The sequence below is a fragment of the Ursus maritimus genome, unplaced genomic scaffold (assembly GCF_017311325.1).
Source record: "Ursus maritimus isolate PB19 unplaced genomic scaffold, ASM1731132v1 scaffold_3, whole genome shotgun sequence".
Taxonomy (NCBI): Eukaryota; Metazoa; Chordata; class Mammalia; order Carnivora; family Ursidae; genus Ursus; species Ursus maritimus.
Genome location: NW_024425563.1, coordinates 15288657 through 15305534, shown reverse-complemented (window position 1 = coordinate 15305534; position 16878 = coordinate 15288657). Strand labels below are relative to the sequence as shown.

Here is a 16878-nt window from a genome sequence, read left to right as displayed (position 1 = left end):
AATTTTTTTCATTGATTTAACAAATATTTATTGGGCATTTACTATGTTGTTTAGGGCACAACAGTAAACCAAATCTACGAGAATCCCTGCTGTCATCCATTCTTACATTTTTTTCAAAATCATCACATAACACTTTCTGTTTTATAGTTATTTAGACAAGTTCCATAGATAAGTACCTTAATTTCACACATCCCCTCATTTCGTATAACTGCGTCCTCATTCATATGTTCTTTTTCTTTTGGATTCTTCACCCTGTTGTTGGGTTATGTCATTTAGTTAGTTTGTACTGAAGAGTAGCAAGTAAGCCCCTCCAAAATGTGCCTCTTTGGCATAAAGATTATTTTGAGCTGATTATTTGGAGAAACTAAAGACACAGAAGAGGCTCTGAAAAGAGAATAGAAGTTAACCTTTTGTAAAGGAGATGTACATTTATAAAGGAAATCTCCATTTGTGTTTCCCACTCTACTAGGAAGAGAAAGTCTACTCTAAATCACAAGAGGATATTGTGAATAGAGAATGCACCTACTTAAATCTCCATAGCAACCTTATTCTTCTTTACTGTACTTTTCCTCATAAGTTCCTATAACTGGATTCTCCTCTTCCCCAAAATCTTTCTTTTTGTTCTTAGCTGAAGATGGTATTTAGGTGGTGTCTTGGGGCCATCTTTCCTGGGTATCAATCAGTTGTATGTAAGGTATATATGTTATCAGGGCACCTGGGTGGCTCAGTCTGTTACTCGTCTGCGTTCGGCTCAGGTCATGATCTCAGGGTCCTGGGATTGAGCCCCACATCGAGTCCCACATTGGGCAACCTGCTCAGTGGGGAGTCTGCTTTTCCCTCTCCCTCTGCCCCTCCCCCTGCTCATGCTCATACTCTCTCTCTCTCTCTCAAATAAATGAATAAAATCTTTTTTTAAAAAAGGTGTATATGTTATTGAACTTCTATTCATTTTTTCCTTGTTAATCTGCCTTTTATTACAGTGGTTCTCAGGCAAGAACTCAGAAGGGCTGAGGGAAAATTATTTTAAATCACTTAAATAATAAGCATTTATTATATAAATAATTTAAATAAGTTATTTAATTGTATTCCCCTACAACATGCTTGGGTTTTTGTCATTTGTTTCTTTAGGAAAGGTTCTCCGGGAACTTTCCAGAGGATTTGCACATGAGAAAATGTCTTCCTAAAAAAAATAAATAAATAAGAGAATGTCTTCCTGCTGTTTTTACAAATAAATAACTACTGAGCAGAAAAGAGAATCCTTTTTTGGAATTTCTAATGTCTGCAAATGTTACTTGAGAAATCTCAGTCCAGTCTGAAGGATTTCCCTATAAGGTAACTTCTTCTACTTGGCTTCATGTAGAATTTTTTTCTTCCTTTGAGTAATTTAATTGAGAAGATAGAAAAAAACACCAATAACTTCAGCTTTGTTAGTCTTTCTCAAGATTGCTTTGGCTATTCGGGGTCTTTTGTGGTTCTATACAAATTGTAGGATTGTTTGTTCTAGTTCTGTGAAAAATACAATTGGTATTTTGATACGGATTGCATTGAGACTGTCGATTGCTTTAGGAAGTATGGACATTTTAACTATATTAATTCTTTCAATCCATGAGCATGACATATCTTTCCATTTGTTTGTGTCATCTTCAATCCCTTTCATCCGTGTCTTACAGTTTTCACAGTAGAGGTCTTTCACCTCCTTAGTTAAGTCTATACCTAGATATCTTACTCTTTTTTTTTTTAAAGATTTTATTTATTTATTTGACAGAGATAGAGACAGCCAGCGAGAGAGGGAACACAAGCAGGGGGAGTGGGAGAGGAAGAAGCAGGCTCATAGCAGAGGAGCCTGATGTGGGGCTTGATCCCATAACCCCGGGATCGCGCCCTGAGCCGAAGACAGACGCTTAACAACTGCGCCACCCAGGTGCCCCGATATCTTACTCTTTTTGATGCAACTGCAAATTGGATCATTTTCTTAATTTCTCTTTCTGCCACTTTGTTGTTAGTGTAAAGAGATAAAGAAAAAATTTCCCAAAGTTGATCCAGGCTCCAGGTCAATCAGACTTTTATTTCTACTCCATAAATCTTCTTTTAGAAAGACATTCGTAAGTCTAATAAACCCAATGGAATTAAAGACATCTTCTGAAAAACTAAGTATTCATCTAATCAGTTGACTATCAATTAATATTCTGATGATCTTTAAGCATTCTTTTTCTCTCATCTAATCTAAGGATGATTAGACATTTATTTAACCATTCTCTTTTCTTGTAGAATCTCACTACTAAGAGTAAATTAGTTGGTATATTTAGGTTACTTCTTTTATGACAAATGTAAATAAAAGTTTCACAGCTACACATAACTAAATTATCAGAAAAAATTAACGAAAGCAAACCTAACGAAGGTCAAAAGAAGCAAATAAAGATAAACACATTTTAATTTGTTAAAAATTTTAAAAAATTAAGGTAACTAATTTAAATTAAGGTAAACAAATTTAAATAATTTGAAGGAAAAAGGAAGACTACTAAAGCTGAGTTCTCCAGAATTCTTTAGTTAAAATAGAACTTACTCAGAAAGCAGTACATAGGAAGAGATTCTTGTGCTCTTTCACAAAAAACTCCAGTGCTAGGAATATATCCTGAAAAAATTAATGAGAGATGTTGAAGAGATTGATGTACAAGTATATGCATTTCAATACTATTTATAAAACATAGTAAAAAAATTGGAAGCAACTAAACTGTTCCATAGGAGTGCAATTCATTTTTTCATCAATAAATATTTCTTTACTATTTATTGTGTATTGGGAAATGCTAGGTATGGAAATTATCAAGAAAATGCATTATAATAAATGATTGAGCCTATTATGCAATCACTGAAATTGATTTACCAATTTATTAATATATATTTAAAATGAATAAATTGCTTCACCCAACAATTCTATTTTTTTTTAGCTTTAATAATTTAAGTAATCTCTACACCCATTGTTGGGCTCGAACTCACTACCCTGAGATCAAAAGTTGCATGCTCTTTCAACTGAGCCAGCCAGGCACCCCCCCAACAATTCTATTTTGAGAAATATACCTCAAAGAAATAATCAGAAATGAATGCAAAGGTTTATAAAAAAGATCTTTACTGGGGCGCCTGGGTGGCACAGCGGTTAAGCGTCTGCCTTCGGATCAGGGCGTGATCCCGGCGTTCTGGGATCGAGCCCCACATCAGGCTCCTCCGCTATGAGCCTGCTTCTTCCTCTCCCACTCCCCCTGCTTGTGTTCCCTCTCTCACTGGCTGTTCCTATCTCTGTCAAATAAATAAATAAAATCTTTAAAAAAAAAAAAAGATCTTTACTTATAGTAGTAAAAACTTACACTTCTTACTTAATGTCGTAAAAATGTGTTTATGATAAGGGATTGTATGACGCCTCCATATACAAAAATAGAAGATTTTTTTAATGGTGTATAATTCATTTTGTGTTAATTTTTTATATGGTATAAGGAAGAAGTTCAAATTCATTCTACTGTATGTAAATGTCCAGTTGTCTCAGCACCATTTATTGAAAAATCTGTTTTCTACAATGGATTATTTTGGCATCCTTTTGAAAATTCATTGATCATCACTGATCACTTCTGGACTCTCAGTTCTAGTCCATTTATCTACATGTCCATCCTTATGGCAGTACCACACTGTCTTAATTGTGAGCGCCTAAATACAAGAGCTAAAACTATAAAACTGTTGGGGCCCCTAGGTGGCTCAGTGGGTTAAGCATCTGCCCAGGGTCCTGGGATCAAGCCCCACATTGGGCTCCCTGCTCAGTGGAAAACCTGCTTCTCCCTTTTCTCCTGCTTATGCCCTCTCTTGCTTTCTCTCTTCCTATCTCTGTCTCTCTCTCTTAAATAAATAAACAAAATCTTTTTAAAAAGAAAACTATAAAACTGTTATAAGAAAACCTAGGGACAAATCTTTGTGGATCTTACATTAGGCAAATGCTTTTCAGATATGACACCAAAATTACCAGCAATAACAACAAAAAAGAGGTAAATTCATCAAAACTGAAAACATTTGTGCTACTATGGACACATCGCGAAAGGGAAAAGATAACTCACAGAAGAGAGAAAATATTTATAAATCACACATCAGATAAAGCCTTGTATCCAGAATATATAAAAAACCTTTATGACTCAATAATAAAAAGACAAATAATCCAATTAAAAATGGGCAAAGTATCTGAGAGACATTTTTTCCAAAGGACATATACAAATGGCTGATAAGTACCTGAAAAGATGCTTGGCATCATTATTTATCAGGGAAATGCAAATCAAAACCATACACATCCAGTAAGATGGCTATAACAAAAACGAGAGACAGTAAGAAGTTTTGGCAAAGATGTGGAGAAAGCGAATCCCTCACACGTTGTTGGTGTAAATGTAAAATGGCCCAATTCCTTTGGACAATGGTCTGGCACTTCCTCAAAATGTTAAACACAGAGTTACCATATGACCCAGCAATTTCACTCTTAGATATCTATCAAGATGAATGAAAATATATGTCCACACAAAAACTTATCCAAAAGTATTCATGGCAGCATTATTCTTAATAGTCAAAAAATGGAAATCTCCCAAATGCGTGTCAGTCGATGAATGGATAAATAAAATACGATATTCCCATACAATGGAATATCGTTCATCTATAAGAAGAAATGAAGTATAGCTACAATGTGGATAAACTTCAAAAACATTATGCTAGGTAAAAGAAGCCAGTCACAAGAGACCATGTAATGTATAATTCCATTTATATGAAAGGTCCAGAATAGGAAAACCCATAGAGACAGAAAGTAGATTAGTTCCTGCGGGGGTCTGGTGGGGCCAGTGGCTGTTCAAAGGTACGGGTTTCTGTTTTGCTTGGTAAAAGTGCTCTACACTTAGACCATGGTGATGGTTGTACAACTCTATAAATACACTAAAAACCACTGAATCGATATATTTTAAGTGGGTCAATTGTATAGTATGTGAATTACATCTGAATAAAGCCGTTTAAAATGTAATCGAGATATTTCTAACAAAGAGTAGAAGAAATTGCCATTCTCCTCTCAGCAATCATCCAAAACGGGGACTTGACAATGAATTTTATGCATTTTTTTGTCATGAAGGAGCAAAGACCGGACTGAGCTTTAGTAGCCTTCTCCATTCTGTGCTCCAGTACCTACTAATTTGACTTGGCGTATAAAAAGAATTTTCTGCTGTCCCTGCTACATGTTGTTAAATATTCCAAAAAAAAAAAAAAAAAAAAGGTTAGAAAGTAACATAGAAAAATGTTCACAGCGATGGTATCTCTGGTTGATAGAGTTGTTCTTTCTAGATTTTCTTGATTTTCCATTTTAAGCAGTGTGTCTTATTTCATAATCGGTAAAAACATATAAAGCTATTTCAAAATTTCACAATAAGAGATAGCAGAATTTGTCATTGCTTCCTGAGGAAGTTTTCTGCATCTGTGAAGCCCAGAGAGCAATCTTCCCTCTCGATATTCCTATCACAAATAATAAACGTGGCCATCTGCATAGGCTGTCTTGACCTGAAGGAGTCACCTCAAAATAAAAGCCTCTTGTCCCTGAGGATTATTTTGCACTGAGGGCAAATGAGAATCAACAGGTGCAGGAAGAGTTCTCTACCCTCTCCTTATCTGCCTGAAAGCAGTACATAAATTTCCCTTTGAGGAAGGTAGCCCCAACCTTCTCCAAGGAGACTCTTATTATTGAAGACAGGAAGTCCACACCACCGTGAGTTTGCATAAACAGACTTGACTAAAATAGCCCTTACATTTCATTAGATCCATCATATATTTCCTAGTCATTTTCCCATTATTTATTATCACTTGAAGTCCAAAACCTCTTTCCTTTGTTAAAAGGGTGTATGAGTTGATGAGTCTAAGCATTTCTTTGAGTTTCATTTCTTTCCTGTGAACCCCCGTGCATGTAAATATTAATAAAAATTGTGCACCTTTACACCTACCAATCTTCTGTTAGTTTAATTTGAAAGGGTCCAGAAATAAATTTTAAAAGGTAGAGGAAACATCTTTCCTTCCAGGCAGTCCCTTGTGTTTTTAAAATTTTGTTTATATTTAGTTTTATTTGCATAAAAATGTTCTAAGAACTAAAATTTCATCGACACTGGTTTTTATGACTTCTATGTCTGGTATCGCATAAGATTCATTACATTTTTATGTGTGCTTTTTTCCCTCAACTAGATTCCAAGCTTGAGGGAAAGACTATGTCATAACATAATATGGATACTCTAATTCCCCTAAAATAGTCCTTCACACAGTGTAGGTAATCAATAAGCAATTTTTAGACCCTTCTATTATAAAGCATTTTTTTAGCAACAAAAAAACATGCACTGAAGATTGCTTTACATAAATATCTTTACCAATCATTTTGTCCTAGATATTTATAGTTCATTTTATTCTCTGATATATCACTGTTAATAAATCACCGTTTGGCTTTTATAGCTTATTTTTAAATTCACTTTGAGTTTTTTATTTTTTATAGAAGTCATCCTATATTCTAAAAAAAAAAATGACATACTTAAATTACAAATGTGTTTTCATTTATGGTACATCTTTCTTGTATCCTATTTTTCCATATCTCATTTACCCAAGCTTGGATTTTAGTAGATTTTTCCGATTTCTTTAGCAGAATTTTGCAGCTATTAAAATCAAAAGGAAATTTTTTTTAACACTTAAACAATGACTTTATGGAATGTATTTAATAGTAATCAAATATCTGTAAGCAAACATTCCTCATAATTAAAATGTGCTGTTCTAGCTCTTAACTGCCCTTGGGCCAACTCACCACATATGAAAAAGATTATCTTTCATTCTGTCTTCACACCGATCATTTGATGAGATGAGGGTCTGTGAGAGGTAATCCTTATGCTCTATGGCTTGGCTGAGTAGACAGGCTAACTCTTACAGATTTCTTGTGAACTGTCAGACCCAGATATAATGGAATGTTTCTGATCATCCCTCTCCCACTTCCCCCTCCTTAATTTCTTTTCTCACTCGACTCCACCAGTCTGTCTCCATTCATCCCTTCTTTCAAACTATCCCAAGATCAAGACTCAATGAGAACTTCCCTGTATAAGTGTTTTTAATGGATTATCAGTGCCTGCGTAAAGTCCATGGTGAAACCAAAAGAAGGTACGTGGGGAAGAAGAGGATATGGACCAGTACCTGGCTTGCCGAAATGCTATTTGCCTTGCTGCAGTCATCACTTTCACGACGGGTCTTCAGATGAACTAATCTTGACAATTTGCCCCAAGTCCAGGCTCACTAAAGTAACAGAAGATATGTAAACAACATTACCAATGTATTTCACTACAGTGAGAAATTAAACTGGCAAGATGACTGGCTATTCTGACCAGCTCAATGCTGAATTCTTAGAGAGAAATGTGTGAGAAACTATTATAATTGAAATTATGGCACTTCGAATCAGGGCAAGAAGTGGTATGTTTTTGATACCCGTTGGCAGAAAGCTCAATAATTCAGTAACAGATTCATACTGCACATTGAAATCTTATATTGCCTAATGGATCACTAAATAGCCATTCTTCAAACAGACCCATCCTTTCTTTATATATGCCAATATTATTGATAAGATGAGAGACATAGTCTTACTTTACTTGCTTCTGCACTGGGAAACATTTTATCTCTGAGACACCTCTGGCACACATCTGATAGCTTACATCTGACCTCATCTCATCATTTTACATTCCCCATCTCAGAGTCATTTGTTTTTGTTCAGACTACAGTGATAGGAGAGCAGAAAGATCGTTTATGACCAGTACTAGTACTTCGGGCTGACTGCAAAATGAAAACGTGGAGACCCTTGCTTAAAAACTATTAAGAATTTCAAGACAGTGACAGCGAGCATCAAACCAAGTGCAGGGCCCTTCTGAGCTCAGGGTCTTGAGGCACTGCTGAGGTCACACACTAATGAAGTCAGCCTGTATACAGCAGTCCTCCAGTGCAAGAGTCATTAAACTACCACCCACAGCCCCAATCCAGCTGCTCCCTATTTCTGTAAGTGAAGTTGTGTCAGAATATAGCCACGCCCATTGGTATTGTCTACGGCTGCTTTTGCTCTGTAATAGCAGTTTATTTATTTGTTTGTTTGTTTGTTTGTTTTCTAGAATAGCAGCCTTCTATACTTGCTACAGAGATTGCATGGCCCACAAGGACTAAAATATTTACTACCTGGCCCCTTAAGAACAAGTTTGCCAATTCCCACTCTAGTGTCTGATGATAAGCTCCTGTTTCATATTCGCTCTGCACAATGAAGCACTCAGCAATCGACAGTTTGATCCACCCTCCTCCTAAGAAACCATGTAGGGCCCACGTAGAGCCTGCAGCTGAAATCAGAAGGCTCCACAAACCGAAGTGCCAAGAATTTCTATGGCGCTGTAGGACAGCAGCACCTCTGATTCTCCATGAAGAAGCCTGAGAAGCCACCTGATCTCTTCTACCCCGATTTCTCGGGTACGTAGGATTTCTCAACATAGTTGCCCCAAGACCACATATCACTGCCAAATCCCAGTTAGAAAACCGGCACTTGCCTACTCTGGTGGTTCCACTGCATGAGGGATTGGACTTGAGAACTGCTCTTCTTTGGCTTGAAATGAAAACTGTGAAATCCTCTGGCTCCATGTCCAGCATTTCCACCCCACACAGCAATTCCCCAGGACCAGGTGCCCAATAATCAAAATACTTGAGCTTGGATCCTTATCAAGAACTTTCGAGGATCTGAGATTTTTACCGTACGTGATATCTGGTTAGCCTGCCACAGTTTCATGGATATTGGTAGAAGATATGAGACTCCTGGATAGGAAATGGAAGGCAGTCTAGTACTCATGGCTAGTGCAGTAGCCAGAATAATAGTACTTTTGCACCATTTCCCCATGTCCCAATTCCCATGGGGTGACGCAGTCCACAAAACCGAACAAAGTTCAGTTTACACCTACACACGCCGTGGGTTCTTTTACAGGAAAGTTACCTTAAGTCGGGGAAATACGATTTTTTTTTTTTTTTTACAATGCACCACAGGATTGTAAACACGTGTCCTTTGCTATAGTAGCAAACATTATTTTTACTACACTAGACAGTAAGCCCACTTGTCTTTTGTTCTGAAGGGACACTATATCTTCCAAGGTAATTTGCTATAGAAACATCCCTGAAAACACAGTTCAGAACACAAGGCCATCAGTGCCCTGGTTGCAAGCTGTGCGGAAATGCAGAAACTCTTGGAGAATCGTCTCCCAACTTCCTCTATTTGCACTTGATCTCTTATGGTGATTCCTCCCATCCATCCCCAGATCTGTTAATGAGTCCCCTTTTTTCCTGTGAGTGAGTCAGATTTTTGCTAACAACTTCCCCCAGCTTTGATTCCTTCTCTTCTAGCTCACAACTGTAGAGCTGACACTTCAGAGAAATATATCCTAGCCACCCTACTGCCCCAACACCAACACAAAACTACATGCTCTCTCATGTTTCGTTGATTTTTCAAGCAGAATTTTATCGGTTGTTGTCTGTACATAGCCGCACACCTTAAGTACCTTAGTATTAGTTTAAAGCACTTAGCCACTCCCCCAGTCCACCGCGTTCTTCTTAATTTCCTGAAGGTTTGTGTGTGTAACGGTACCAAAAATACCGATCATATTAAAGTCAAGTGCCAGAGTATTCCCGCCATCATACCAAAATGTCGGGTTGGTTGTTGGAATCCTGCTTAGCGCGTCCTGTGTGAGTAGCCTCCAGCGCTACGGAGAGGCTGTACAAGAGCGGATGAGAGCGAACAGGAAGAAGAATCAGGAACTGACTCCAAACAAAAAGAGCATCCGGAGGAAACAGGATAAGCCTGTCCAGACCCTGGAAACTACAATGAGGAAGGAAAAGCAATTATCAGAACAGATGGGCGGAAACGGAGCAACTTACAGAGGTGGAGCCATGTTTATTTGTGTCCTGGGATTTGGGGTGCTGAACAGAATTTGTGCTCATTCTCCATAGCCCTTGGATCCATGATGCGACTCCTGGGTAGATACCTCACAGGCACACATGAGCTCCTGTAAATCAAGGTGTTCCTTAAGCCTGTAATTCTCTGTCACTTGTGACTTCCCACCTTTTCCTATTGTTGGTGTATGTATGTTTTTATTTTAATGGATACTAACTTGATTTAGTCACTTCCCACTTGCCAAAATATTCAAAATATTTGAATTCCTAGAGAATTGTACAAGTTTATGGAGATGATTGGAAAGGATATTAAAACCAGGTCTGTTCTAGAAAATACGGGACAGATGGTTGTGGGGCATTAAAAAAGAGAACTGGTAAGCCCGCAACGCAGTATCTTATTGTCTGCTGTATTTTTTAAAAGCTTGCAGAACGAGGCATATGTTATTGTTTCATCTCTTTTGATAGAACTAAATTCCTTCAAACACATACAATTAAAAAATAATCCACTCTTGAGTAAATTGCATGTACGTGAATAAAAATGCAATCCCTTTTAGATGAGTTTTGTGTTTCCCAGCTGTCCACGAGATGATTATGTATAATAAATTATATACTCTGTACTCCGCATTCCATCAGAACTACAAATGAAAAGATTCAGCCACTTTTTTTTATTCCTTATTGAAGTAAAGCCCTCACTAATTATTCATCAGCTATAAAAATTTTATAACCGCTCAATATTTTGGGGTGTTTGGGCACATAAATGAACTCTAATTTTAATAGCTTATTCATTGTATTGCTTGAACAAAGAGCGCCTCTTTCTTTCATATTCTAAATATCAAATGCAATATTTTAAAAACAACTGGAATCATTGAAATTCAGAGTTGGAAAATATTTAATTTTCTCAAGGTAAATAAGAAAACTGAGACTTTGTGATTGCCCAAGCATTATAACCCCAGAAGATCCCCTCAGCTAGAAGTGTGTTAAATCCACCGTTTCAAGCACTTATGGACACATGCTCTTTCTATAACATGCAGACTTTTCTGTTTGTGGTTCTCATAGGGAGTTGGTTCTAGCTGTATTCAATTAAGTAGTACCTGGACCTATTTTTGTATATCTCTTGTCCCCTGAGCAGTGGACATGTCTTTTTTAGTCCATTCTTTTTTTAATCAATTTTTAATTCGATATTTGTATGTACTGCAAAATGATCACCACGGTAAGTCTAGTTAACAACCATCACCATACAGAGTTATAGTTTTTCCTTGTAATGAGAACTTCTAAGATCTACTCTTTTAGCATCTTTCAAATACATAGTGCATTATCAACTATAGTCACCATGCAGTACATTACAGCCCCATGACTTATTTTTTTAATAACTAGAAGTTTGTACCATTTGACCCCCTTCACCCATTTCACCTACCCCTAACCCCCCGGTCCCCCCACCTCTGGCAGCCATGAATCTATTCTCTGTATCTATGACCTTGGTTTTGTTTTTTGGCCTGTTTGTTCGTTTGTTTACATACTAAATGTAAGTGAAATCATATGGTATTTGTCTTTCTCTGTCTGACTTACTCACTTAGGATAATGCCCTCAAAGTTCATCCATGTTGTCACAGATGGCAAGATTTCCTTCTTTTCTTATGGTTGAATAATATCCCATTGTATGTATATACCACATTTAGTTATTCTAGGATTTTATTCTGTATTACTATTTCAGATGACTATTTTAAATCTTTCAGTCATTCTCATAATAAGAGATAGACTTTTTTCTTTGGAAGGTAAGTCTGTTTCTCAAGTCAAAATGTGGGAAGCTGAAGTGCCAAATTGAACATAAGTTAAAACTTAAATTTTACCATGTTATGTGGCCAACAACCCCTGATGGTTTTTTCGAAGTCTTCATAGATGTTTGTGAAAAAAAACTCTAGTGAATGAATTTTATTACTTACCATTATAATGTCTTCACTTAGGGTGTTTCTGGAATGTTCGTGAGCCTGAAATACTTAGAAATGTCCATCCGGTTATGTTTTATCATATTTTCTTCTTTTCATTCTTGTTAAATTAAGTGTGCTTTTGTTGCTGCTGTTTTTAGGATCACAAATCCTTTTGTGGAATCCTTTGCAAATCAAATTTCTTCTTTGTGTACAAGGAATTCTAATGGAGGAAAGTCTCTGCTCCTCTGTATTGACAGGTTTCTTTGTTGCCAAACCAGGCTTTGCTGCCACTTTCAGTGTGTGAGCTTTTCCCTAAGGAGTCCGCCATACATATTATCAAGTACTACCCTGTGCTCATGTAGCCATTATAAAGTGCGATTGTGTCTGTCTTCCATTTGTGGTTTTCTGCTTTTGTTTTTGTTTTGAGGAACCTCCATACTCTTTTCCATAGCGGCTGCACAAGTTTACATTCCTGCCAATAGTGTAAAAGGTTCCCTTTTCCCCACATTCTCAAAAAAATCCTATTATCTTTTTTCTTTTTTCTTTCTTTTTTTTTTTTTGACAACAGCCATCCCAACATATGAGGTGAAATTTCATTGTGGTTTTGATTTGAGTTTCCCTGATAATTAGTGATGTGAGAATGTTTTCATACACCTGTTGGCCATCTGTATCTCTTCTTTGAAGAAATATCTATTCAGTTCCTTTGTCCATTTTAAAAATCCTTTGTTTTGTTTTTGCTATATTTTGGATATTAACCCTTTATCAGCTATATGGTTTGCAGGTATTTTCTCCTGTTCTGTAGGTTTCTTTGTCTTTGTGTTGTTTCCTTCGCCATGCAGAATTTTTAGTTTGATGTCATCCCCCTTAATCTGTTTTTGCTTTCATTGTCTGTGCTTTTCATGGCATATCCAGAAAGCATGGCCACAGCTGTTGTCAAGAAGCTTTTTCTCTGTGTTTTCTCCTAGGAGTTTTATGTGTAAGTCTTTAATTCATTTTGAGTTGATTTTTTGTGTATGATGTAGGATAAGGGTCCAGTTGTCTTCCATTAGCATTTTCTCCATGGTCCTTAGACTAAAAACTCTTGTTATAATGGCCCTAAGGTAAGCTATAGGATTTTATATTGATATTATTTATAAATGATCTTTTCCTCCAAAGCCATTTACTATCCATAAGATTTTTTTATGCTAGTTAAAATTTTGTATCAGTTGGTTCATATTAAATATTTACACATTTCCCTCCTTTTCTCTTTCCAGATAGTTCTTTATTATCATAGACTAAGATCAGATATTATTTTTTTCTTTATAAATCATGCAATTTTCTTTTTAAAAGTCAAGTATTCTAGAGTCTTTGATAAAACTTTGAGTTAATTTTGGTCAATTGCCAAAAAGAATCATAGTAAAATATAAGGTTTACCACGTCATTCATTTTTTTAAAAGATTTATTTATTTATTTATTTTAGAGAGGTGGGAAGGGGCAGAGGGAGAGGGAGAGAGAGTCTTAAGCAGACTCTGCACCGAGTGCAGAACCCAACGTGGGGCTCAATCTCACCACCCTGAGATCATGACCTGAGCTGAAACCAAGAGTCAGATGCTTAACCAACTGTGCTACCCAGGTGCCCCACCTTTTCATTCATTTTTAAGTATACAATTCAGGGACAACAAGTATATTCACAATGGTGTACAACCATAACTTTTAAAAAGATAATAGTGATACCATTTATTGAACTCCTTCCACATGTATTTATTTCATTCATTTTTCAAAATCCCTATGAAGTTATAATTGGTCATCTACCCCAGGTCATGTGCCTGGAAAGTGGCAGAATGGGTTCTAGCCCACATCTTTCTGAGTAGTTCAAAATCTTATTTTTTTTATTTCTTTGTGTATAAGTTTAAAATTTGTATTAATGTGGGTGATGGACATTAAGGAGGGCACTTGATATAATGAGCACTGGGTGTTGTATGCAACTGATGAATCACTACATTCTACTCTGAAATTAATAATACACTATATGTTAACTAACTTGAATTTAAATAAAACCAATAAATAAATAAATAAATAAATAAATAAAATTTGTATTAATGTAATGCAGGCACACAGTTGAAAAAACAAACAGAAAACAAAATGATAAAAGTAATGGAATAAATATACAGAATATTTGTCAATAGGCTTAAAGTACGAAAGATGTTCCTCTTAAATAAGATACAAAAGCAAAGGACAAAAAAAGGTGATATATCAATAAATTTGACTACACTAAAGATTTTAAATTTCTGTATGATTAAAAAAAATACCATAAACAAAGTTAAAGAAATGGATAGAAAGATAGAAAATATTTGCCCTGTATATAACCAGCAAGGTTTATAAGCCAGAATATATATATTCATATATGTGTGTATATATGAATATGTTTATATAAATATATAATATTATATATGTATTCCTTTACATCAATAGGAAAAAGACAAACAACTTTATAGAAAGTAAGTAAATGATATGAACAAACAATTCACAGGAGACAAAATACAAATAGTCAGCGAACATATGAGAAAATGTTAAACCTCACCGGTAATCAGGGAAATAAGTGAAATTTATTCTGCACACAAGAATGAAATGTCACTCTTCAACCAACATATTGGTAAACATTACAAAGTTGACCATATCAGGTTTGGTGAGGTTATAGGAAAATAGGTGTTCTCCTACATTGATGGTGAAGGTGAAATTGGTCAGTCGACTTTGAGGATAATTTGAAAATTCATATACCGTATGACCCAGCAGTTCCACTTCTATGCATCTATGCTAGAGAAGCACTAACACACATGCAGGAAAACTCATAATAAGGCAATCATGGTGGCTGGTGGCTGGTGGCTGGTGGCTCAGTCAGTTCAGCATCTGACTCTTGATTTCAGCCCAGGTCATGATCTCAGGGTTGTGAGATCGAGCCCTACGTTGGGCTCCACACTGGGTGTGGAGCCTACTTAAGATTCTCTCCTTCTGTCCCTTCCCCCACAGTCCCCTTCTTGAAAAAAAAAAAGTAATCATTGTATCATTTTTACAATGAAACATGAGAAGAAAGAAACATGTCCACTGGAAGAGGAATGACTAAATAAACTATAGCTATATTATGCAATATTATGCAGCATTTTAAAAGGAGGTAGTTTGGGAGCACCTGGGTGACTCAGTCGGTTGGGCATCTGACTCTTGTTTTTGGCTCAGGTCACGATCTCAGGGTCATGGGATCAGCCCCACATCAGGCTCCACGCTCAGCACAGAGCCTACTTGTCCCTCTCCCTCTGCTCCTCCCCCCGTCCCCCGCTCATGCTCTCTCTCTCTAAAATAAATAAGTAAAATCTTTAAAAATAAAAAGGAGGTAGTTTTATATATACTAGGTGACATTTATCCCAGTTTACCCAGAATAGCCCCAGTTTATATGGGATGTATAATTCACATTCTAAAGTGCCCCGTTGGATAGATCCCCAGCCTATTTTTGGGTGGGGGAAAAAAGCAGGGAACCTAACGACACAGAATAATGGATCGGTTTCACAACAAACTGGGTGGCTTAAAATAACAGAAATTTATTGTCTCGTAGTTCTGGGGGCTAGAAGTTCAAAATCAAGGTGTCAGCAGAGCCATGCTCCTTTTGAAAGCTATAAGGGAATCATTCTTCCTCCTAGGGAAGCTTCTGGTGGCCCCAGATGTTCTTTTGCCTAGGACAGCATTACTCCTGCCCTCCATCTTCACGTGACATTCTCCCTGTGCCTTCACATAGTCTTCCCTCTGTATGTGTCTGTCTCCATGTCCAAATTTCCCTCTTTATAAGGACACCAGTCATACTTCGATAAAAAAATAAATATTTCTACCTCTTAGTTCCATTTCCAGAGGGAACCACTTTTTAATTGTTAGCTCTTTCTCTTACTACTTACCTTTGTTGATTTAAATAACATGCTTAAGGAGATAGAATAATTTCTACCTCATAGCATCATTGAGAGAAGCAAATGAATTATTACATGTCAAGAACTTAGAACTATGCTTGGCACATTAATACTTAATATAGGTTGGCTATTAGTATTTTCATTATACCATTGTTTTGTCATTTATCAATTTTAGACATTACTTATTGACTTCAGCAGTGATAAATGAGGATGTGGGGCTTTTATACCACGCTTCTCCCCTCTCTCATCATCTCAATTGCTTAATCTTTTCAACCGCTGATTAACTCAGTTTGAAGTTCTTCCAAGTTGTTCTAATTCTCCCATTGCTTCACCTTCAAACTCACCAGTATTTAACAGGCTCTTGTCAGAATTACTGCCCTAAAATTTGGAAGAGAATCTGGTTGCCTTAATTGTGGAGAAGTGGATTTTAATTTCCTGCTGAAGCTCTCTCTTTCTTGGCTTTTTCCCTTGTAAACTGAACTAGGCTATTACTGTGCTTCTCTTCTGTTTCCCTTCAGCTTCTAGAGATTTAGTTCCAGAGTACTTACCTAAATGATACTGTCAACAATACATATTTGTTACATAGGGAATATAGTTAATAATACTGTAATAACTTTGTATGGTGATGTGTTGTAACCAGGCTTATTGTAGGGATCATGTCAAAATGTATAAAAATTTCCAATCATGATGATGTACACCTGAAACTAATAACATATTGTATGTCAATTATCCTTCAATAAAAAAATAAATATTTGTTGATGGACTGAAGGCTCTTTTATTATTGTTTTTACTATAATGATATGTTTTAGTCTTACCAAGTTAGAATTGAACTCACTGTGAAAACCTACTCACGACGCACATATCAAGTTATTACACTTCCCATGTGCAAGTTACTCTTCACAACACTGTGTGGGAAAATCTAATATTTATAAGAGCTCTTTATTGTAAAACATTTTATTGTGGTTTAAATATATACAAAATAAGAGAGCATAGTATAATCACCTGGTACCTATCATCTTGATTCAAAAGTATCAACATATAACC

At 36.4% G+C, this 16878-nt stretch overlaps 1 long non-coding RNA gene across 1 annotated transcript; it reads right to left on the bottom strand.

Moving 5' to 3' along the window:
* Window positions 1-2563: 2563 nt before the first annotated feature.
* LOC121105922 lies at window positions 2564-10153 on the bottom strand. Its single transcript, XR_005838662.1, has 3 exons — window positions 9733-10153; window positions 7216-7314; window positions 2564-2632 (listed from the first exon to the last, which is right to left on the bottom strand). It is a non-coding gene; the product is annotated as an uncharacterized LOC121105922 (long non-coding RNA).
* Window positions 10154-16878: the final 6725 nt, after the last annotated feature.